We start from the raw sequence: 24,974 nt of genomic DNA on the forward strand, positions 1-24,974 counted from the left end.
GTCTTTAAATGAAGCCCAAGCTGCACTTTCTATATTATTTAACATCGAGTTAAATACATCATCTTTGACCAACTCTCTTATTTGAGGACCAACAAATATTCCTTCTTTAATTTTTTCTTCACTTACATTCGGAAATTTCTGCCTGATGTACAAAAATCCGGGACTATACTTCATTGCTTTTACAAACTTTTTCATTAGTCCTAGCTTGATGTGCAAAGGAGGTAAAATACTATTTTGGGTTCAACTAAGGGCTCATGAATATTTTTTCCATTTGGAGGTTAAGTTGTCTCATTTCTTCTACTCTTGGGTAACATAATATTTATCTCTAGCTCGGCTGTCCCACTCGCAAAGAAAACAAACATATGTACTTAGTATAGCCTAACTGCATGCCTAACAAATTTGCTATAACTTTCAAATCACCACATATGTTCCAGCTATGTTTTTTACAATTTATTTTTTCAAGAACGACTTTCATCACATCGTATGTCTCTTTCAAATTAATTTTCGATTGGTATCGAAGGATATTTGTTACCGTCGTGTAATAGAACCACTTTCAAACCATATTTGGACGAAAAGCCGCTAGTCCTCAGGTTTATGAACTTGTCCTAAGTGCAACGTAATCTCATAAATATTTGTGCAGTAAACCAAATTATTTTCATCGATAAAGTACTGAGAAAGTTCTTTTTGCCGGCTTCGAAGACCAAAATTTTTGTATTTTTTTAAGTAAATTCCAACTTTGCAGTCTTAATCCTAACAGTTCAGCTTGATTTTTTGACAAATTTAAATCCCTAACAAAGTCATTTAATTCACCTTATGATATAAGATGTGGCTTATTGGAAGATAATTCAAAATTCAAAATTAATTACAGTACGTTTAGATTTTTTAGAAATTCCAAACACACTTGTTAAGCAAAAGTAACAATCGGTTACATGATCCTTTGCTTCACGCCAAGCCATAGTTACACGAAATTGCAAAGCCTTCCGTGTACCTTTCATCCATCCTCTTAAATATACAGAACAATTAGCGCATGCTATATGAGGAGCCCACGTCTCATCCTGATCACCAGTTTTACACTGCAAATACAAATGATATGCTTTTTTAATTAAAGGTGTAATGTTTTTCCTATTTGATTTCACGGTAAACTCACCACATAAATAACAAAAGGAATCCACATTATTTACACAATTTGGAGGCATTATGACAGTGCACTGTTAAAAAACATAAGACAGCAATAAGACTGAACAAGATTAATTCATTCCTAAATCCAGTGCTTAATACAAACAACACACCTGTGTTTTCAGCTACATGTTTTGACCTGCACAGACATGATTGATCTTGTCCGTGAAGGTTCACTCTTCAGTATTAGATATGATGTCATATCCGACTATGATGTGATTTAATTATTTTTCTAGTATTGTTTATTTATATCTTACAAATTATGTTAACAAAGTTAAACAATAAAAAATGAGCTAGCAAAATACAGTGTAGGAGCTTAAAATGCTAATTATATGTTGAAAAATGAAAAATCCTTTAATTAATTTTTTTTTTAAATGGTGGGTGATAGAAAGATTCTGAGTTCATATTCGTTTTCAGCATCAAAAAACAAATTAAAATCATGTATCGCATGTTAGGAAACAAAAATTATGTTTATCAGTGTTATTAACCTCTGTAAAAAGTTTTGAATTAAAATGAAAAGTACATAAAATTTTATTTCACTAATAACGTCTGATTTTTTTAATTTTGTTTTTCTATTGTTATTACTGAATTATTATTTATTGTAAAGATATTTTAAATAGTTTTTAATAAATATTTAAATGTATTATTAATAATTGTTAATAAATCAATATATTTAAATTTAAAAAAAAGGAAATTAAGTCGAATTCGAATCCGATGTGCCTTCCCCTTGTAACATAAAAATATTTCATTAATAAAAATTTGATTTGGCTATAACTCTGGAACCGATGAAAATAAGAACAACTTATGATATATCGTTGAAAAGCTCTGAATGAGGGCTTATTACTGAAGTTAAGAAAAAGTCCAAAATCCATTTTTTTGGATTTTGGACACTGTTGGTCCAGTCGATTGCAATCAAAACGGGAGGTACGCAACTAGATTTTACAAAAGTCCTAAATCCAAAATTTCATTATTTTACGGCTAATCGTTTTTGAGTTATGCGAGATATATACGTACAGACGTCACGACGAAACTAGTCAAAATGAAGGGGGTGGTCAAAATGAATATTTCCGTTGAAATATGCTAACCGAAATTTTTCACGATCACAATACTTCGATCAAAATTAAAATGCAGTAGTCTTTGGGGATTATTATTTGGGTAAATAGCGAACGATGTTAACGTTCGTACATCTACTTTTTCTTTTATAGTTTAAAAAAAAATATTAATACGTATTCTATAAAATAAACGCTTGTCAGATAACTTATTAGCCAGTTGTAGCCTTTGTTCGTTTTCATATTCATTAAGTGTTTCTGTACACTTAAAATCAATAATATCGTTTATGGATTTAACAACTCTAATATCTATCAGAACATTAAAGATTAATCTTTACATGTGCGGAGAATCTAATGTAGCATAAACATTGTGCTTTATTCCATTGATTCGAATGGACGGATTGTCAAGAAACATGCATCCAAAATCTTTTATAGCACATATTTGAAATAGTTGTATCAAAATTTAAATTTTGAACTTATATTTCCACACCATGCAGTTTTAAAATTGATATTCTGTGTTATAGTTATTGCTGTTATTTTTATTATAAAGAAATAACCCATGAGACATTGAAATTTCCCTTCAGCGACACAGTTTGGAAAATCCTAGTAGATTATTTGGTATTTATATAAAAAGTGGATTTTAAACTAATTTAAAGAAAAGAAAAGCAGAAATGGTCAAACTATAACATTAGTAGCGGTACTGATAAATTGGGGTGGAGTGCCCCCATTCCAAAAATTATGCTCTTCTGTTTGTGTATTTATTATTTAAAAGTTACAAAGTTTATGAGAAAGAGAATCAGAAAAGTTTTTATAAAAGAGAAATTAATAAAATTGAAAGTATAATTTGAACTGCTATGTAAAACTGTAATAATTTTAAAAAATTAGTTCTAAAAATAATATTTTTAAAATCTGGTAATTTTTAAATATCCTAAAAGATTTTATATTAACATTAAATTGGCAATTCTAACATTTAAATGATGAAAACATCTTATTTAAAAAAATAATATTCTTAAGATGACAACCATTTTGCTGTAATACCTTCATAGGATTTAGATTAAACTTTTAGCCTATTTAAAGTTTCAACTCTTATGAGTAATTAATACCTCCAGAAGAAGAAAAAACATACTAAAAGATTAGGTGCTCGCCCTTATGACTTCTATTTTAAGAGACAACTTGGTTAGAAAAGATTTTGCAAACTACTGTGAAACTTATGGGGTAAAGATTGTAAATCCATCTTGTTTACAGAACGTTTCTTTATTTACTGTTTGACAAGACAATTTGGAGCAAAATAAGTATCTTGGGAATGTAAAGTACTTTAGTGGCAGTAATAGCCTTTATCATTCTCAAAAAATGAATTTCTATTATTTCCAATGGAAGAGACTACATATTACATAGTAAACTGAAAACTATGAGGTGTTGTTTCAAAAAGTGTGTTTTTTTGTGGGAGTCCTTCAACAATAGTTCCCAGTTATCAGTAAGATGATTACCTGCTTTCGAGTTTTATTAATCAACTGTAATAACTTGTTGCAAAAAAGGCTGTATTTTATATAATAGAAACCCAATATATATTAATGGAATAGTTTTCACTTTCTTTTAGGTAGTTTTTCAATTTTGCCTTTTTTCCACCATTACTAACAATGTATCAATCAGACCTTCTTCTCTTATATCATAGCCAGCTTGCACTTTCCTATTCTGAATTGTTCTGATTACATCAACATGCAGGTTAATGGCAGATGTGGTTATATGAAAGGAGGGTCACGAAATTAGCCTACAACTTTTCACTCAAACTACAATGAAATTATTTTATGAGAAAAACACAGTTATTAACATTTCACTTGCATTTATAAGTATGCACGTAATGAAAATAAATTAATGAGATGGCATTTGTTTTTCTTTTAAAAGTTTCTCTGTGCATGCATCTATTATAAAAACACACAAAAGGAAATTGTTTTCAAGTAATAAAAGATGATTCCTATATTTAATTTTTAGCGCAACCGTAGATGAAAAACCCTTTTAACAGAGGCAAGACTGGCAAAGGAGATTAATATTTTAATTTCTTTAAATGCTTCTGTGACTAAATTTCAATATTCACCTTGTTGACTTATTTATTAACAGCATATGCCAATTCACGAAGTACTATATATATATATATATATATATAATGACTTTGATGGATTAAAAGCGTAACAATTTACTTATTTAGAAGACCAATATAATAATAACAGAATGATCATAAACTCAATCTAACAATATAAAAAGTATTTGTAACAAAATAACATAACAGTAATAAAATGCCAACAAAAATAAGTAACAACTATAGGCCTATAACAAGATATAATGACTATAAGGTTACATCAGTAATATAATCTCTATGAAGTTATCAATTACAAATTAGCAATATATTTCCACAATTCAAAACAATAAAAGGAATACATGTGATAATGGATGACTTGAATGCAACAATAATAATAATAAATAATAATAATAATAATAATAATAATAATAATAATAATAATAATAATAATAATAATAATAATAATAATAATATAAGCCTACACACAAAAAATGGGAATGAGATGCAAGCAGTAACAATAAATTAGCTGTAATTAAATAAATAAACAATGAAAACAGAGCATAGCAACACACTACAAAAGGTCTAAATATTCTTTTCATGTGATAGCCGCTATCATGAAAGAAGTCATGGAGTGGAGACCAACTTGCCGAGTCTGTGAAGTGGCAGTTAATGAGTTGCTTCTGAGACTTAATGAGTAATGACCTTGATTGACTTGTTTATGCATGACAGTTTGCTTGAACGCTTTCCGGGAGGAGGCTATAAAAACAACGATGTTATGTTTCCAGATGAGTGTACTGTTTACCAAAGCTCTCAATCGTAACCAAAATATTTTTTTGAATGAAAGACAATCCTCACTCTTTTGAGGAAATCAAACACCAACCGCTTCATTTTATGATATGGGCTGTGATGACAGCTAAGCATCTATCTCCTTGATCCTTATCTTTTCAATGGCGTAGTTAATCAACACAGTTATCTTAGAATGATGATCGACTAGTGTTGCTACCAGAATTAATGACAAAAGGGATCGCTGACTTTACGATTCAGCAAGACGGTGCTCCAGCGCATTTGTCTTTGAATATCTGTAGACGCCTCAATGAAATTTTTCCGAATCGCTGGATCGGATGAGAGTCAGAATAGTTACTGGCTCCATTGCCTTTCAAATTAAGAAGCCCTTATTAACCACACCTGACTGTGTACTTTGGGGTTTTGTAAAAGAAGAGATCGGAAAACTTAGATCTGTCAACAACGAGCAGCTCCCAGACGCTGCTTGGTCTGCATTTGAAATGATCACCTGTTGTGCTGTTGTGGTTGAACAACCGGACATGGAGGCACATCAACTGTGCTTTGAACATGCTGGAACCCACTTCGACGTTCAAGATCCTCAGAAGGTAAGCTGCACCTATCCTCCCTTCTTTCTTTCCTATCCTTTCCTTTCTTTTTCCTGTTTAACCTCTGGTAATTACAAAATTAAACAACAAAATTATTTTCTTATTTTTGTACAAATGAATATTCGCCGCCTAAATAAAAATTTTGATGTATTCGCGTACATTATTCTAAACTGTAAAACCCAATTTCAAATAATATTACAAAAACCGGGTTACTTGATAATAACGATTCTGATCGTAATTTAAATGGATACTCAATAACAATAAGCCGGGTAATTTAAATAAAATAATAAAGTATATTTTATAAAGACGAGTAGAAAATAAATAGATTAAACTATGATATCTTGAAGCTAATTCGACGGTCATAAACGCGATGATACAGGAAAACGTTGACATCGCTTGAATCGCACTTCATCGTTTTCCTTCGGCTTCTATTGATATTTTATTAAATTTTCTCAACGAGTGCTTACAAAATTTTGAAAGATGTAATAATACTCTCCTGATTGGCGGCTGAACATTCATTTGCGATAGAATTCCAATATCGCGAATTTATATTCCTATACAATGTCCTCACAAGCTTCAAATCATACATTAATAAACCTACTTGAATTTGAAATGATTCTCTGATTACATCGATCGCATCTTTATTAAGAATACAAATACTGAATCCGACAGGATTTTAGATTCAATAATCAGAACCAATGTTTTAGATCATTACTGCGTGCATTTCCACTTGGGTTGCAACAAGATAAAACAAAGGTTAATTTACCGACATCCGAGAGCTCGCACGTAGCACTAAGGGCTCCGTTATTCTTACACACGGAACAATCCCTGCCAAGGCCCAAAGTAACTGACTCAAGTTGAACGATGCAAGTCTTCGACCAAGCAAGCTCACATCAGCTTACCCTCAAACCGGGTTTCCACTATCGGGAAGGGGAATACACTCCATGTTCTCATTCCGCTCAAGATAGATCAACACTACAGTCATTCCTCCCGCATCAGCTATAAGAACCGAAAGCAAGAGTATAACCGTGACCTTATCAGACAGCTCGGTATCGCCAATCCCGAACTTCACAGGGGTGCTCCTGAGCAAAACCATTGCCCGTTGAACATAGTGAAAGTAAAGAATACCATGAAGTTACCCTATCCGACGTGTGCGTAGATGTAACTGCATGAACGTGGGTTGGATTTTGTACAGGACGTTATTATTATGAGTAGAGATAATATATTTAATTTATAAAAGTTTTTCAGTACGCCTATATTTTATATTTGTTGGGTTTTTTAGACGTCAACTACTTATGTTTATCAATTTGATAATTTATTGAATATTTAATATCAGTATGAAAAAAATATATATTTGTAAATATAAAAAGGTAATTGCCTTTTTTTTTCTTTTTTTTTTACCCCAACTACGTCCATTGGAGGAGTGGGAAGTAATTAACTGTTTGTACAAATCCAACCGATTACAAACACAACCTTTGGGTAGTAATAGATCTTTGATCTGTTAAATCCTAGTGAAAGCAGCTACTTTTATACGGATTTGAATACCAGATCGTGGATTCCGGTATTCTTTGGTGGTTGGGTTTCAATTAACCGCCCGCTTCAGGAATGGTCGACCTAACACTTCATTTACATTCATATATATCACCCTCATTCATCCTCTGAAGTAATAGTTACGTTGGTTTCGGAGGCTAAATAGAAAAAGAGAGGTCTTTGATCTGGAAGTAATATAGAATATCTTGCATTGTCTTATGTAGCAGGGTCCCCCGGAACAAAATTTTAAAAAAATTTTGTTATTTTCAAATTTTAATGATGGTATTCTAGAAAACGACTGAAAAATATCAACAGAAAAACTTTAAAAATTAAAAACAAGTACCATAATACATTTGATTTTTAAAAAATCGTCGATTAATTGAATAAAAAATAATTATTGTTATCTCCATATTAATAGGAAAAAAGTTTACCTTCCTTTAAAATTCCTGCAACAGCTAATTCATAACTTTCTGAATTGCAAAACTCCAACAATGACAGCGTCAGGGTCAACTTAAAAAACAAAATCAAGGTATCTTCAAAATAATGACCTTAAAACTTTAAAGATCAGGATTTTCATTGGTACAAAACCTGTAACTACATTTATTTTGTCGACAAAAAAAATTTTTTAATTTTATTCTTTATATGAATCATTACAAGGTGGACAAGACTTCTCTCATCTACATGTGTGAATTATGATTATTATCTCCAGAGTAGCCCAACATAAACTCTTTGAAAATGATGATGGATTAATAATATGATATTAATTGTTAAATATGATTTTATAAATGGCATTATATTTTGGGAAAAGTTAAAAAAAGAGGGAATGGTTGTTTTCATCACTTTGAATCTTTGAATAGTGGTCACAGAAAATTGATCTTTAGTATGATGAAAGTACTTCAGTTATTTAGAATTCCAAAAAGTGTAAGTCAATCAGAATTAGTGGTAGGAGAATAATTCAATATTATTCCTTAACCTTATTATCTTAAAACCAGTTCATTAAAAACGTTGAAAGTTGTCACAAATAATTATCTAAATTTATATATATATATATCTCCCAATTTTGGCCTTATTTTTTGACCACATTTGACAAGGGAGCATGAAATTACCAATTTTCTCCTGACAGGATATCTAGGAGGTGTTGGCCAAACTTAAAGGACTGATTTAGGACATAAAAAACTTCATGTAGATAAATGCCCATTCTTGATTTATTTTACATCTGTTCACCTCATTTTGTAATTTTCTAATAGCTCAGTAAATATTAGTTTTATCAAATGCTTTATTTAGATAAATTGCATTTCCTTTTCTTTGAACAAAATGACACCTAATTTACTCAAATAGATTGAGAAACAGGATAAATGACTGAAATTGTTTAAGAAGTGGAATGCAAAAGTATGAGTGAAAACAGCCATAAAATTATCAGACTGCATAATTTCCAGTCTGAATTTTTACAAATGAGTACTTGATTTCACAATTATTAGTTTCTTCTAATATAATTAAACTGATTTTATATTAGAAAAAGTGATTTAATTAAAATGTTTAAGGACTGGGTTTTACGGCCACCTGCAGGTACGACACATTCTAACGATTAAGGACATGGATTGATACCACCATTAGAGCTGGCGATGTGGCAGTCACGGTTGAAGTTATTTGCAGGTGTAACGGAGGCCTTTCGCTGTCCACATGCCCCCCGCGATGGCAAGCATGTAGTTAAGGTGCCCATGTTGTTCAGGGCATGGGAGCCCTGAAAACCTCGGTGTGTAGGGGCCTTTCTTTCTTTTTCCTATTTAGCCTCCGGTAACTACCGTTTAGATAATTCTTCAGAGGATGAATGAGGATGATATGTATGAGTGTAAATGAAGTGTTTAGTTTTGTACATTCTCAGTTCGACCGTTCCTGAGATGTGTGGTTAATTGAAACCCAACCACCAAAGAACACCGGTATCCACGATCTAGTATTCAAATCCATGTAAAAATATCTGGCTTTACTAGGACTTGAACGCTGTAACTCTCGAATTCCAAATCAGCTGATTTGGGAAGACGCGTTAACCACTAGACCAACCCGGTGGGTTGGTGTGTAGGGGCCTGGAGTCAGTGCAGAGACTGCGCATCCACTCTCTGCCAAGACATATGCCGGTTCCACCGGAGTACCGGAACGGACCTCCAGGGTTGGTAGCCCTGGAGTGGGGGTGTACCCCGGCGGCTAGCCTTACTACAGAAGGGATCAAATGTTCATGCAAGCTGAACAACCAAACGTGGCAGAGGGTTCACGTAAACACCCTCGTCAAGAACCGGCCGTTTCGCCTGAGGCAAAACGGAGAAAGAGTGTAGAGTTTAAGAAAATTGAAGGTGAAGCTAGAAAAAGCTTACATAAAGCTTTTTTCAAGAATAGTAATGTTCCAAAGCCTAAGTATCTGGTCATTACGAAGGAGGATGGTAACTTCTCGAGAGTGAACTTTTGTTTGAAATTGAGTGTACTTTTATAAAAAAAAAAAAGTAGTAATTTAGGAATCGAACAATGTCTTCACGGGACGCTATTGACTGCCGCCTTAAACCATTTGACCACAGCAACTTCCCACCAGATAGAACTGTAAAAAATGTTGTATATAAGTTGCGCGGAAGAAAAATGAATATATATTACTTTATTTCGACCATCTTGTGACGTTTTACAAATTTATATATATGTGTGTGTGTGTGTGTGTGAATTAAATTTTTTGTTGGGCGCCATGAGAAGCTGTTGCTTGCTAGCGGGTGACTAGCGAAAGATAGAAAGCCGCAATTCAGGTAAGATTATTCTTTGACCACAGCGTATCACCAGTCCAACGCCGAGCCACTGCTTTTTATCTTTCGCCGGCCACCCAGTGGCAACCAACAGCTTGTCAGTAACTGGTAACTTATAATGTTACATGTAACAAGTATATTTTTTTAAATATTTTATCGTAAGTATACGATATAATTAAAAGTTTACTCGAAGATTTAAAGCAAATAATTAATCGTTAATAGAGAACTATTAATAAAAAAAATACCACATTAAAACAAAATAAAAATGTATTTAAAACAACGATAAAGAAAATGAGCGGGGTAACTTTATGTAGTGTGATTACAAGAGATGTAAATACAAAGGAAGAGAAATCGTCTATAACTGCTGAGTGTGCATTATTTATCTGCTAGCTGCTGTACCCGGCTCGTTCATTGTCTTTCTCTAAAACCGATTCTTTCACCAATTCTCTCTTTCTATCTAATTCGTACCGCAATAGTCATCTGATCTACTACATGCACCAAAACATCGTGTTACGTCGATGAAAAATGCATTAGTTAATAACTTAGTTTTTAGTGCTTCCAATATATTACCACGGGGTTGGTCTAGTGGTGAACTCGTCATCGTAAATCAGCTGATTTCGAAGTCGGTAGTTCTAAATTTCAAATCCAAGAAAAGGCAGTTACTTTTATACGTATTTGAATACTATTTTATTTTATCGTGGATACCGGTGTTCTTTGGCGGTCGAGTTTGAATTAAGAACAGGTCTCAGGAATGGTTGAACATTTAAGGGTAAGTAAAATTTGCTTTCCCTTATCACTGGGCTGGTCCTGCGCCGTGGTGAATATTAGTAATAGTACAGTCAATTTGTATTTTTATTTGAAAATCCTTACCTACCGATTGATGTTTTTTCCATATGTTAGGGGTGATGAGGGAAGCTTAACTCCAGATTTTTAACATCCCCCTTCCATAGATTTTTGAAAAACTCAAAAAGTTTTTGAAATGCGTTTTTCCCCTGAATCTATGCATTTTAGAGAAAAGTTTTTCAAACAAAGAATGTAGAGGACATTCTCCTCTACAATTAATGTCTTTGAAGTTATGCCGTATAATTTGAAATTGAAATACTAGGTGGCGCTGAAGTTGTAAAAAACGTGTTTTTTCGGGGTTTTCACCAGAAAAAAATTGTTTTTCGTCTGTATTGCATTCGGAAAAGTTTTAATCTCAAAAAAATAGACTATTTTTATTTAAACAACTTCTGATTTCTACCGGGATTTACAAGAGAAAAATTTAATAAAATATTTTTACAAATCCGATTTTCTTGTTTCACATCCTTTATTTTATATTAAAAATAAAAAGGTGTTAGGCAAATTTAAAAATGAATGTAGTGGTATTCCTATGAAAGAGTTTATCGGGTTACGGGCGAAATTATATACGTTTACTGCAACAAGGGAGTCACGAAAAAAGCTAAAGAAATAAAGAAAAACGTAGTGAAAAAATCATTACAATTTAATCACTATAAAAACCGTTTAGAAAAGACCGGCGACGATACGTACAGCGACCTATATGTTCAAATTAAGCCGATACGCTCAAAAAAACATACGGTTGAAACCGTGAGTACAAACAAACGTGCGCTAAACGGTTACGATGATAAACGTGTTGCGATTAATAAAATCGAAACCCTTCCTTGGGGGACATGTTGATATTCCTTTAAAGCTAAAACGGATATTAGATACGTAACACGTACATCGGATTTAATTAAAATTTATATGAAGCATTTGTAGTTTTGTTTTTTCTTTTCAGTTAAATATGTATTTTAAGTCGATCTTCAAATACGATAAAACCGTTAAACCGTTATCACTTGTAGGTTATGCCGGTTTAGAGCTGGTAAAGAATATAATACATGACAAAACGGGTTGAGGATGAACTGAGACATCTCTTTTCTTTAATAGATGGAAATGAATTAAATTTTAATGCGCATGTATTCAGCGAATCCAATTATAGAAAGAAGAATAATCGTCGTATTTGTTTTGATTGTTTAAGAAAAATATATATTACCTGATATTTTTAATTATTACTAAATAAAAATTATGAAAAATCTGTAAAAATTCATTTCCCATTCTGAGTCCTGATGATCGGTATGAAGGAGTATAAATCATCATTATATAGGAATCACATATAATCGACTGACTGTAGATGTAAAATGCATGCGTTGTAAAATTAAGCTCTGTATTGTATCCAAAATTGTAAATAATTAAATAGTTATTAGAAGTTTGTAATTTACTGTAAAATCGTTTAGTGTAGTCAAATATATTTTTCAGATGGCTACCGTTAAAATCAGAACGGGTAACAGGGTAATAACTATTCTCGAAACTCAGTCGAATCGTCAAATCACCGTCTGCGAAAGCCTGTTTATACATGAAGACATTGAAATATCGGTTTTCACGCCTGAAAATTATCTGTTGACGTGAGAACCGCTCGCACACGGGTACCGCAGGTAAATGCTAATCTGACACGTATAAATATATCGTCAAAGCGACGGCCGGTAGCTGAAGTTGTACCGATTGTAAAAAAGAAGGTGCAGGTTGCCCAAACCGAGCCTTCAACTAGCGCAGTACTCCCTCACCCCGTACTTCTTAATGAACGGCATCCTATCGGCACTACGGGGACAGTAAATTGCGTAATATTATGCAAATGTCCCGATCGTCCAAATGTTGTGCGAGTATTCTTCATGATGCAAGGGCTGTGCGTCATAAAGAATTATGTAATAATGAGGCAATCACCTTACCGGCTCTCATCAATCGTAAAAATTCTCGAATAATAGGCGAGTGCTTTCACGCGATCTTTGTGATCGACCAGGAAATACGATCACCACGTGTAGCGGCATGCGTATGTGGCGAGGTGATTACGATGGAGCGTGTTGTTCGTCTCGCTGCCGACGGATACCGAAACAGATCTAATGTCGGTTTAACACCGACTTCTTTCATCCGTGAGGGGCGATACAGTGAAATGATCGATTTGATGATCGGACGTCCGTTCTTCGCAACGGAGTTCAGTGAGTTGCAGCTAATCGGAAATCCGATCGCTGCCGGAGAAGAAGACGATTTCAGTGATATAGATTCGACTGACGATTGAGATTAGTTATTACATCCAAAATATTGCGCCAGGTCGAAATTTGTTTGAACGTGTGCAGCCTGCACAAAATGTAAAAAGGCGGGGCAGAGAAAGTTAAGAACGTGTAAAGTAGTAACTGCGATTCGCAAAATTAAGTTGTGAAGCAAACGTTTCAGTCTTGTATAAACCTATGTATTTATCTGATTGTAATTTAAATAATCATTTTTAATTACGCTTGTTAAATACTTTTATTAATATGTAACTAAATGAATATTTGATTGTAACTTATATATTATGTATTGTATATTTTATATATGCAAATATTCAAAACCGTGCGTTCAGTTAAATTTTTTTATGTATTTAAAGTACTTTGTCAGTAATCAAAGTCTAATCGGTTTTTTTTTATTTCACCTTTGATTTAAATTAATATTGATTGTGATGATAAAGGAATAAGTAAATAAAAAATCAAGTTTTATGAAAAATACATTTATTTTTTCTAATTGAAATACAACAAATGCTTATCTATGCTATTGTATATAAAATCATTGTAGTATGGGCACTTCTCTTCGCAGAAAGTGTTTTGAGTCCGTAACTGGATTCTATTACAAATCGCGCTTCGCGACAATCATTACACCACCAACAATTAAATTTGACGTATAGTACCGTACACATTCTTAACAATAGTCTCATTTGATGTAACTCTGTATGTGTGCGTGTATGTGTATGTGTATGTGTATGTGTGTGTGTGTGTGTGTGTGTGTGTGTGTGTGTGTGTGTGTGTGTGTGTGTGTGTGTGTGTGTGTGTGTGTGTGTGTGTGTGTGTGTGTGCGTATGTGTGCTTGCGTGTGTGTGTGTGTATATATATATATATGTATTTTTTTTTTTTGTCTAAAATTTTGCACACCTACAAACTTTGAAGCCCTAAGATTTTTTTGAATTGATTAATTTTGAAAAGGGCTGAGGTTTTAACGTACAGTTATTCCTAAGTTTCAATTGATTTAGCGCACATGCATGTGTAACGATTCATTAATTTACAATTTTTTACAGCTGTTTAAAAACATAAATAAATAGCAGCTTTTGTTTATCATGTGTGTTACTAATTTAAAGTGTGTAAAGTATTTAACTGCAATCTTTTAAATTCTCTGATCTTTTTTCAAAACATCATACCGTGCCTAAAAGACATTCTTCAATCGGGAGAAATACAAAAATAGCACGTATGATGAAAACTGTTCGTGCGGCAGAGCCTGAAGACGAAAGACAGTCAAGATTGAAAAGCGACCGAGTACATACAACCCGATTCCGTTCGACTGAAACAACTGAGCAATGGGAAATACATTTAGAAAGCGACCGAATACGCACAGATCAATCCCGTTCGACTGAAACAACTGAGCAACGGAAAATGCGATATGCCACCGTTACTGTATGTGTGACTGACTGCACCTGCCTCCGGTTACTTGACTAATAAATATAAAATAAAAAAAATTGACCACCACGGGAAACGCAAGTAACCATATAGCGCAGCGAAGCTGCGACTGGAAGCTATATTTAATATAGTATATATAGTATATATTTAGTATAGTATAGTATATATTTAATTAAGAATTAGGATGGTTGTATAATGGACACTTCAACCTAGGTATTTCATTAAACTTATTACAACCAATGGGTGGTTAAAAATTTCCGCTTCCCTCTGCTGTTTGGGGCGTAAAAGGAGATTCAGTTTTTGAAAACCGATTTATTTATCGTAATCGTGTAAAAATACATAACTTTAACTTTTATTTTAATTTGCTAAAATTTTACAAAATAATTGTAAATGTTTTCCACACAACCCATGAGGTAAAGCCGCCAAATGTGCATTTTGTGTAGTCTTGAAAATTTTTTCAAGATACGATTCATTTTTGCACGCCTCACATTAACTGCGTATTATGAAAAATTACTGTATTAAAAGATTTTTACTATTTGTTTTTCCGGTATTTTATTCGTTTGGATTTCTTATTTGTATTTCATAATTTAAACATTAGCCCTTGTACTGCTATCAAATACGCTATTTGAATTTTTAAAACTGGTCGTACCGTTCCGGAGAAATAAATAAATTTTGGAAAAATAACGGATAACCGAATGAGCCAGCGTACAACTTTTTTTATGCAAACTGTAGCATTCAACATGGTGAAAAATTAACGGTTTGAATTTTTAAAATTGGTCATACCGTGTCGTAGATATAACGGAATTTCAGAATAAAGTAGAATACTCTTTATTTCAAAAAAATGTTTAACTTTTTCCCGATTTCTATCTTTGTTTATTTTTACTTTTCCAGCTACACGCTGCTATAACAGCAACAGATGTAACTGGAAATTACGAATAGATCGGTCAAAAAAATTAGTCTTTTTTTAAGTTTTATGGCGACGTTAAAAAAAATGTTAGTATATGTACTGCCGAAGCAAGTACAGCTCCGCAGCAATTATAATTATACACTATTTTGCACAGGACAGCCCTCAGGAGCCGTCATCTGTCCGTGCTTGTGCGGGTGGACGGAGGTGGTGAATCTGTGGGACTCCTGGGCCTCCCTGTTTTGGCACCCCCGAGGTTGTGCTATACTTAATTGCAAAACCGGTCCCGGGTGGTGAGGAACGGTGAAGTAGGAGTTTTAGTCGGTAGGGTGCGGGTACACATAGGCTCTTAATAATATCTAGCCGAACCCGTGCGAGTCCGACACTTCCCCACCAGTGGGGGGTACGCAAATGATATTTCTCCGCAATACCAATAACAAAAAAACCATTTAAATAAATTATAAATAATAATTACGAATATTTTTTATTCCAATGCTCCCAGTCCAAAAATATTTTTTTGTCAGTCGGACGTTTGTGCGTTGTTTTGTCAGTCAGTACGTCGGCTTGTGTTTGGTCTCGTAACTCTGGAACCCGTGGACCGATTTTCTTTAAACTTGGTAGATACTACCTTCGAGGAGGGGAATGTATTAAACGTTTGTAAAAACTGGAAAAAAGGATCAAGGTATTTTGGCCGAAATAAAATTTCAAATTTTTACCGAGGCACTTTTTTCACAAAAAATTTTATTACAAAAGTTGAAACTTTTTTTAATCAATATGAGAAATTACAAAAAAAATTATAATATTCACCCCCCAAGAATAAATTTATTTTACTTTACTTTACTTAGGTGTATGGCCGTATCCCTCTACCGGACCGAGAATAAAATTTAATAGAATTACAACTTATGTAGATAAATATTTTTCCCGCTTCATTAATTTTTAATTATCCGTTTAGGAAATATATTACAGAAATTCTATAACATTTAAGCTAAATACTCCCACCCTAAGTATAAATCGACTAACAGATTTCAGTACTGTAAACAACTGATATAGTACTGTACCAGATTTGTAGATCCTATACCTCTACAAAAATTAAACATCTTTAAACGGCGGTACATACCCCACTCCTTTAAATAAGTTCAAATTTTACGTTAGCAATACCTTACATTTATATCGCAATATACCTTATATATATCCATATATACCTATATATATACCTTATATATACCTATACTTATACTTATATAATATATACCTATATACCTATAATATATACTATATACTTATATATACCTTATATATACCTATATCTTATATATACCTTATATATACCTATATATATCCTTATATATAACTTATATATATCGCAATATTTGAATTAAATTTCAAGTTTTAATGGTTAACGGGTCATATTAAGCAGGTAACGAAGAAGATTAGAACAAATAAAATTTATTTTTATTATTTTAAATGCGAATAAGGTTATCAAAGATTAAATTCCACGGAAAACAAAATGAACTGTTCCGGCATTTGCCCTATTGTATCAAGGGAAACCGTGGCAAAACCTTGAAAGAACGGTTTAACAATATTTATGTCTACGATACATTATCAGATTACAGACATATAAGTAAAAAAAACTTCTGCATTATGATATTACAATTTTAATTATAATAAATCTTTATGGTTTATAAATTTCTTCCATATCTGATAACCTTCTTCCCTGTAAAAAAAAAAAACAAAAAACAAAAATTATTATTCTAGAAGAGAACAGATAGAATTGAGTGAAAAAAATACATTATGTGATTCGATGGTTCATTATAAGTACTTGTACAAGTATATTACATTTTAGCTCTAACAATTGATTATGAATATGTATTTTTGATATAATATTTAAAAAGGCCTATATAATATGAGAAGAAAATTACGATCAACAATCAATATATGGATTAACAGAATAAAAGTTCGCGAAGTACTTTGAGAAACGAATTCAAACATAGAAATTTGCAATTATGTATCTATTCTGATAGGTTGAAGATAAAAAACTTGATCAAAACACTTGTTTTGATCCTGTGTACTAATATTTGCTATATGTATGTATTTCTGGGTTTTGCAAAAAAAAAAAAAAACTCTAAAAACATAGATCAGCATGTTTCCAATATAAATAAATCAAAAAATTATTGTGCTTTAATGAGCAATGATCGTTTACTATGCTTAATTTACAAAATGTATCAACAGAATTGTTCCTTTCATATGAGTGACGTAAACAAACAAATCGATTTCAACTTTAGATGAGGGAGGTAATAAGATTAAATTTTGTATTCTGATCAGCAAATAATGATTCATTACATACATTGTTATGCTACTCCGTGGATTAAATAAGGAACTACCTTAGCCTGTATGGACCAAGGAAAACTGTGGTAAAATTTGACCACAGCAGCATTACAAAATCATAATTCTTATAAAACAAGAAATTGATGCGATTAAACATATATAAAATAATTTTTTTGAAAATTCAAGTAATTCAACATAATGACCACTGTGTTAATTAAATTCAAAAAATAACAAATTAACCACCAAAACACACTAATAAAAAAAAAAACCTAAAAAATTGGAGTTGTTTTATTACAAATTTTGTAGTAGAGTATTTGTTTTCTAAATTTTTAAGGTTTTATTTTTATTTTTTTGTTACTTGTTTGATGTAATTATAGAATTGTGTTCAGACTGATGATGCAGAATCCCTCGAAAATTGGTATCAATTGTTTTAGGTTTTACTGTTTTACTGTTACTGTGTTTTGGTGGTTAAGTTGTAATCTTTGAATATATATATATATATATATATATATATTTACATATACATTTTTTTATTACCACATAAGAACATTTTAGTCAGTCCATTATCCAAGTCTCTATGATGGGACTGTTTGAGCCTTGCAGTCCTCCCAGTACTTTTTAATATGTTCTATTCTTTGTGCCCTTTCTAGTGTCAAAAATGTTCATGTTGTGTGCTTTTCTTGCGAGTGTTTTTTTTCATGATTTTCTTGTTTAATCTTATCTTATGTGGTGTCTTTCGGTGTAAGATAATTTCCTTAAGATCTTCTCTAATTTTTCTAATCCACCTGCATCCTGTTATGGTGTTTTTTCTAGTAGAAAAAAACCATAACAGGATAATTTTTTCATCCAGTTATGGATGAAGAATAAATGTTAATTCTTCAATGTGGTTGAAGAACCATCTAGTTCTTCAACCACATGGTTCTTTATATATATAGTTATATAACTATATATAGTTTATACAACTAGCCGTTTCAGAAGACTTGAATCTTCTGATTCAAGAAGATTACTGCAGTTAAATTTTGGAGTAATAATTGTAAAGTAATGATGCATCAAAAAATTAGCAAATATTTCAAATAATTTTTCATTTGTTAAAAATAAATATTTTGTTAATAGTTTATTAATTACAATTATGGAAATCTAAAAATATTCTGCTGTTACCTACTGTAAGGTATTTCTATGCAATTTATTCAAATGACATGTCCAAAGAATCCTAGTCTCCTCTTACACACGGTATCAGTGATGGGTTCCAACTCTTTGTGTATGACTTTGTCAGGCACAATCCACCATTGCCCATCTTTCTGGTACTTTTTATTGATGCAGGTTCTTACAATTCTTCTTTCGATTTTCTTGAGTCTGTCTGTTATTGATTGTTTATTCAGGTGGAAGAGTGTTTCTGCTGCATAAGTGGCTTCTGGTCTTATAACTGCGTTGCAGTGTCTTATTTTTGCATTTATTGATGGGCATCCTTTCATTGTAAGTGTACCAGGGTAATTTTTGAGTTTGAGCTAATTTGTTTCTTCTTATTTGGATTGAGGTTTTTCGTTTAGATTTTTTTGTTATTATTTCTCTGAGGTATTTAGATGGGTTAATATTTTGATTTTATTACAGTTTATGTTTATTTCTTTTGATCATCTTGGTTTATTGGGCACAATTTCTGTCTTTTCAAATGATTTTTGAAGCCAATTTTATTTACAATGTTTTGAAATTCTAATATCTGTGATTAAGCTTCATCAGTGTCGTTTGCTGGTAGTACCAAGTCATCGGGGAAACGAAGACAGTTTTTTTTTTCGGCCTATTTTTACTTTTGGAGGGAATTTTTTGAGCCATTCCCTCATTTTTACCATTTCTAGAGCGCAGTTGAATAATAGAGAGCCCATCCTCACCTGGATCCTATTGAGGATGATTTTTGAAAGAATTTTGTATGTTGTATCTAGGAGTGAAATTTCCCTGTAATTGTTAGGGTCTGTTTTTCCCCTTTTTTGTGTAACGGATGGATGAAGGCTGTCGTCTAGAGTTCTGGTAGTACTTCTTTGATACAAATGTTGACAAGCTGTTGATGAAGGGCAATTTTTGCTGATCTTCCTGCATGTTTTCAGATCTCTATAAAAGTCTGATCTTCTCCCATTGCTTTGTAATTCTTCATCTCACCCAGTGCTTGGTAGACTTCTTTTATTGTGGAGGGTAGATATTTTCTTGGGCTGTTGTTGTTGGGATGTTGGTGTTGAAGTTTATGAGTTCTGTTGGACCTTCGGAATTTAGGAGTTGAAATATTTAGCTGACTTATGGTTGGGGCGTTAAAAACGATTTATTAAATGTTAGGTAATTTATTAAAAACAGCAAAGGAAACACAATAAATTCCCTTCGCGTAAGCCAAAACAACATTGAATTACAAAATTAAATATATTAATTATGTTTATTTAACCCTTTACAGGCCCTTGTATCTATTTGTACCATCAGACATTACAGGTGATATTGCATACAAAATTATATATAAACTGACTTTAGATTGATTTCATTTAGATTGTATAAACGCTAATTGGTAGTCACATACCACGTTTTAATTTTCCAGCTTCTATGGATACTAGATGGCTTGTTGACTTAAAAGCGGTGTATACTATTGTACCAGCTGATGGAAGAATGCATGCGTTTTGTGGGAGAGTTTTATTTTTGATTGTACGTCTGCAATATCTTCTGCTTTAACAAGGTATTAATAGATAAGAAAAATAATATATTTTAATTATTATGTATTAATTTTTAAGGATTTCAAGAAATTAGTTTAATTACGAATGAATAAATACAGCATTTTCAAATAACCTATAAATAAGGTATTGTTTACATGTTTTTGAAATGCAATTTACAGACAGTACTAAAGATTTGAGTGTTGTAAATTAGTTAAAAAAAATCCTTGAATATTCTAGTTTGTAGTGATATAAAGAAATATGTGGAGTTTTTTTCGACCACATGTTATAAAACTGAATTCGTGAACCTGCACATAACTTAGGTTTTGTTACTTCCTTTTTGACAATGAATAAAATCAGTGCTTCTGCTTTTTGCGAATACTGAAAGAATAAAGTAGAACATATAATGTAATATTTTTTAATTTGATCTGATTTTAGGTTTAAAAATTTATCATGTTAAATTATATGCTTAAATTAAATCAGTATTTGATGCATATAGGCCTTCAAATAATTATACCTCTGTTTTGCTTTTACTGTAAGTGAAATGTTACTAACTGTATATGCTAATAAAAAGCTATTCTATTTTATTTTAATATACAAAAATTCAAATGTAAATTTGTAAAATATGAAATCATAGATTTATTACAAATATTCTACGTATTTTTTAATGAATTTTTGAAGCTCACCTCTATTCTAAGTGGCCTATTTATTATTTTGAAAGAGAATATATTTCTTTCTTATTTAAAGTTATTGGACATAAATTGCTTTTAATTGTAGTGTTCATTACTTTCAACTAAATGAGGTTTCTTTATATGAATATTAGATTAATAAAGTCTTAACGATGTTGACACTGTTATACATAACAGAAGAAATGGCTGAAAATTCTGATGTAGATAGAGATTCCAATGCAGACAATAACTTGCCCATCAACATATCTGTGGATGGTTCTTCTAATGAGATGGATGTAGTGCAACAATCATTTGTTGACGAGTCTATTGTTGAAGGTGATGTGATTGATCAGTTGGTGGAACGTGGCCATTATCATGACGAGCAGCCTCCATCACCATCATCTGAAGATGATTATGGTAATGAAGACCTTCATTAGACTAAGTTGGGTAAATACCTCAACTATAAGTATGGTGAACCATTTTAGTCAAGGATAGTAAGTCAACCTTCACAATCCACTAAACGTTTTTTCATTAATTGCAATTTTTGACTTAGTCAATCAGCCTAATTTATATGAAAATCAAAATAACATACAACTCTGCTTGTCAGTTGAACTGAAGGCTTTTATTGGCATGCTGATGTAATTTATGTTAACGTAAATGACATGTTAAGAACATTATTGATGATTCATTGCAGTCAAAATAAAATCATAATTTATACAATATACTTCATATATACATATGAAGTGTGTATATATATATATATATATATATATATATATTATATATATATATATATAAAATAAATATATATCCTGCTTCCAGTTATTCTATTTGATTCATTTTTTTCTGGAATGGAACCCCCACTGGAACTAAAGATTGACTAAACCCTATTTAATCTCTACATAAACTGAGCCTCAAACACCATCCGGTTTAAAGAAATAGAAACAGTTGTAAAAATATTAAACATTTCTAAGGATTTATGTAAAGACAGAGATAAATTTTGAAAACTGGTTTGAACAAAAGGAAAAGAAGGTTATAAACCTGAATAGATGGACCAAAGAAATGTGATATTTAGAAAAGCGAAAGAAATCAAAACTTTGCAAATGTGATCCTTAGTGAACAGAAGGAAAAGAAAAAATTATTTACGTTGACCCCCCCAATTTAGAGATTTAATTAAATATTTTTTTAACTTTAAAGTAATTTTCTTGTATTCCTCTAAGTTACGATACTCTTATCGATTAAAAACTTTAGATTTTCCTTCATGGAACCTTTCCTCCTTGATGTACTTGACCCATACTGAAAATATCTGGACACTAGATGACTTCCTTGTACGCCTATTAAATTACACATACACATTTGTTTATAATCAGAGGTTAATTATTATTAATAAATCAATATATTTAAATTTAAAAACAAGGTTAAAAAAGGAGATGAAGTCTGATTCGAACCGATTTGCCTTCCCCTTGTAAGATCCAAATATTTTATTAATTAAAATTCTGTTTGGCTATAACTCTGGAACCGATGAAAATAATTCCCACTTACGATATATCGTTGAAAAGCTCTCAATAAGGGCTTATTACTGTAATTAAGTGAAACTCCAAAATCCAAAAAAAAATTAATTTTGGGCTTTTTTTGGTTAGTCGATTGCAATCAAAAGGGAAGGTGCAACAGTCCTAAATCCAAAATTTAAACATCCTACTCTAATCATTTTTAAGTTATGCAAGATACGTGCGTGCATACGTCACGCCGAAAGTACTCAAAATGGATATTTCCGTTGAAATATGAAAATCGAAATTTTACGCGATCACAATACTTCATTTTCTTTGTACAAGGAAGTAAAAAGTAGACCGTTTTATATAGTAGGTGCATTTCGATAATCTTAATTTTCTATGCCTAATAATTTAAAAAATCTTACGTGAGAAATTTTTATAACTGTTACATACGATTGATATATAAATACAACTTTCCATTAGATTATATTATATAAATATTTATTTTTGGTGTTTCTAAAACGATATTTATTACCTTGGATAAACAATTTTATATTATAATGTAATGGAAAGAAATTAAACTGTTAATCCTTATCTTTTTAATAAGTGTTGATGGTAAATTCGGTATATTCTTTATTTAGAGTAAAAATAATTAATAAATAAATAAAATACAGACACAAACACAATCAAAATTACCGTTTATTTTTCAAAATTTATATATTTTTAATACATTTAAAAGATACCGCCAATAAAATAAAAAAATCCCTTTCGGCATGCCGGAAGACGGATGTAGATTTCACCGGTGCTAAGTAGGGGATAAAAAAGATTTCCACCTTAAAGTTAAAACTTCAAATTTACTCAATACGACAATGGTTGCATATTTAGCATACGACAAGCCCCATCTTCTTACAATTCCAGCAATATACTGGTCATCCCTTCCGGAAAGGGTTGCTCATATCAAAAATTATTTCAGACAAAATTTTTAGTAATGTTACTAATATCACCCTTAATAGGCACAATACTGTGCCTATTAAGTGATATTTCTTTTTTTTGTTTTAGAAACCCCATTTTTTACACCCCCCTGGACCAATGGTTGGTGATATCAAAAAGTTTACTTAGATAAGTTTTAGGCCCTTATCCAAAGAATAGTAGAAACTTTAAACGAATTCGATGTTTTACTTAATAGGAAACTTATAGCGATATTTTTTTTAAAAAAGCCCCCCCCCCCCAATTTCCATCCCCATCGTCCGATTTTGACCATTAACAGAGATTTTGGATCGTTATATTTTGTATATCAATTTGAAAGTGATTGTCAGAGATGATGTACAGAAATTTTGGATCGTTATATTTTGTATATCAATTTGAAAGTGATTGTCAGAGATGATGTACAGAGATTTTGGATCGTTATATTTTGTATATCAATTTGAAAGTGATTGTCGCAAAATTACGGCAGTTTCGTGTCCACAAGAAAGTATATGTATAAACTTTTGAACTAACGATGGTTTTGTGGTCTGGAGGGGATGTGAAACGCTTAGATATGTCGAAATTTTTCGGAATTCTAACCCCTTACAATAGGTAACTTTCTTATGAAATCTATTTAACATTGATTCATCAAGAAAATCACTAATATTATTGGCTCTCTCTGAAATGATGAATATTGACTTAACCTGAAACATTGGAAAAGCGATTAATTCAGTTTCTACGTTATAAAAATAGGGGATTACATATGGAAGTTGAAATCTTTTGCTTTTTTGCCAAAGTTAGATTTATCTTTATACGCTTAAATTTTTGTTTCATTAATTTTCATGAATCAACAGAAATGTTGCTTATCAGTTATTTTACATATCTTTTAAAAACAAACAAAAATTATAAAAATAAAATAAAATAAAAACCAAAAAAAAATCTGATGTGGACCACATGACTTCCTTGTATGCCTATTAAATTACATATTCATATATTTTACTGCACTTCATTTAAACTAATTTCATTTGAAAGTAAGATACAATCCTCCAATTCTTTAAAAATGTGGGCAGTTACACAGTTGCTGAAATAATGTTTGAACATCAAATATTTATTCAATTATTAATTCTACAATCTTACATAAAGTATTAGGATAGAGTAAAAATCCCTTTATTACTCATATTACTAGATCAGTATTATTCGTATCTTCATGAGTTCCTGATTAACAAAAGTTTTAGATTTCTTGTGTGTCGTATTAATAAACATTAATAATAAACTATTCTGTTTGGAGAACTCCTGTATACTGGTTAAAAATGTTAATTTCAACCTTACGATGTAAAATATTCATTATTTAATTATTGGATTATTTGGTAATCAAATGAAAAAGAAACAATCAGATAGGAGAAAGAAATACAGCATGAAGAAACATGTCAAAAAATTGAAA

This window comes from Lycorma delicatula, chromosome 6, assembly GCF_047948215.1.
Source record: "Lycorma delicatula isolate Av1 chromosome 6, ASM4794821v1, whole genome shotgun sequence".
NCBI lineage: Eukaryota > Metazoa > Arthropoda > Insecta > Hemiptera > Fulgoridae > Lycorma > Lycorma delicatula.